Source organism: Hevea brasiliensis, unplaced genomic scaffold, assembly GCF_030052815.1.
Source record: "Hevea brasiliensis isolate MT/VB/25A 57/8 unplaced genomic scaffold, ASM3005281v1 Scaf297, whole genome shotgun sequence".
Taxonomy (NCBI): Eukaryota; Viridiplantae; Streptophyta; class Magnoliopsida; order Malpighiales; family Euphorbiaceae; genus Hevea; species Hevea brasiliensis.
The window spans coordinates 67988-69762 of record NW_026614803.1 but is presented as its reverse complement, the minus strand read 5'-3'; the positions used below and the strand labels follow the sequence as shown (position 1 = coordinate 69762).

General features: G+C 34.7%; 1 non-coding gene across 1 annotated transcript; it reads right to left on the bottom strand.

Annotated features, from left to right (window-relative positions):
* Nucleotides 1-366: 366 nt before the first annotated feature.
* On the bottom strand, nt 367-474 carry LOC131176968 (small nucleolar RNA R71). Its single transcript, XR_009146749.1, has one exon. It is a non-coding gene; the product is annotated as a small nucleolar RNA R71 (small nucleolar RNA).
* Nucleotides 475-1775: the final 1301 nt, after the last annotated feature.

Genomic DNA, 1775 nt, shown 5'->3' with positions numbered 1-1775 from the left:
TTTATCTTCTTTTTACTTTGTGTTTTATTATTCTTTATAAGTACCTTTTGATCTTTTATGAGAAGAGCCTAAAGAAAAAGGGATGCATCTCTCTTATGCAATTGTGAAATTGAGAAGTTTTATAGAGCTAACAAGAAAGATACTAGAAAGAGAAAAAAAGCTTTGAGAGTGGTTAAAATAGAAATAGAAATGGCTGAAAAAAGAGTTCTTATTGGTGGTAATGGTGGAGATGATTAGAATAATGAGAATGATAAAGCTTTGAAGGATAGAGCTTTGAATTAGCTTAATTCCTCACAACTCTATCACAAATTGGGAAAAGCTTATTGATGCATTTCTAGTCCAATATTTCCTAATAGGAAAGACTCAAGAGTTGAGAAATCAGATGACAGCTTTTGGACCAAGAGAAGATAAAACTCCTTATGAATCATGGATGAGATGGAAGGAGTTAGAGAGATAATATCCATATCATACCATTCCTAAATGGATGATTAATCATAATTTCTACACAATGTTACTCCCACAATTAGAGGGATAATTGATGTTCAAACTAGAGGGGAATTTTACCATGAAGCATGAGAATAAAACTTATGAGCTGTTGGAGAAGATAGTAAAGAGCACTCATATATGGAGTAGTCCAAGGGGTCCAACTCCAAAACAAAAGAGAAAAGCTGTAGAAATGTATGAGCTTAATCCATTCAAGTTGATTAATGCCAAATTTGATGTACTCACAAATGTGCTTATAAAGAAAATGGAATATTTAAGTATGCTAGTTAGTTCATCATATTCTGACACTTCTCAACAAGTTGCTTATGCAGAAGGAACAGTGAGCTATGGAGTGGATTATGGAGAACAAGTTCTTTATTTTGGAAATTATGAGTAAAAACAGATGGGAAATCTGTAACACTCCTATGGTCGGTAGTGCGTTCTACTGTTCTGGTGATCAGTGTTGTCCGGACAGCTAGGATGCCTAGAACTACATTTAAAAGTAGTGAGGAGACATAAAATAATGAAATACAAGAAAGGAAAATACAAGAAAAACAAAGAAAAAATAATAGCAATGAAATGAAACCAAGTTAAACGAGCCGAAAACCTTAGCGATGGGTGACCGCACCGGGAAGTTGCAGCATGGACCGTTGACTAGTCCTGGACCGCTGGGAACCCTGGAAAATATTTTTAAGACTTAAATAAATATCTTTTGAAGTATAAATGTCATTAGAAATATCAAAAAAAAAATTAATTAATTAGTACAAAGAAAAATGAGAAATCGAGAAAACGACAAAACTCGATGTTACCGAAAAATCGGGAATGCAACCCTAATAGGGGCATTGTGGTTATTTGATACCCTGAGATACCTTTTGACCTAAATGTCCATTAAAAATAAATGATATTACACTTTGGAAATGTCATAAAAAATTAAAATTGTGGTATATAATCTAAATAGTAAAAGATATGAGGAAAATGTGGGAAATTGGAAACTTTAGAATAAATAATCATTAACCTACCTTAGTGCTCCACTAACTTCAGCCTTTGGACACCTAAAGGGACACTTGGGAGGTATAGAATTCATCTTCAACCTCATGAGGAGAACCAGCCGAAACAAAGCTCTCCCAAGCTCTCCTATGGCCGCCCCCTTGTCCAAACTCTATCTCCCTCTTCAAGCCATGGTTTGCAAAAGAGTTCTTCATTAAAGTTAAAGTACACACCTTGGGCAGAATACTAGGAGCAAGAAAGATAAGTTTTGGTGGAGTTTTGAAGAAGTCCAAAAGAGGAAATTG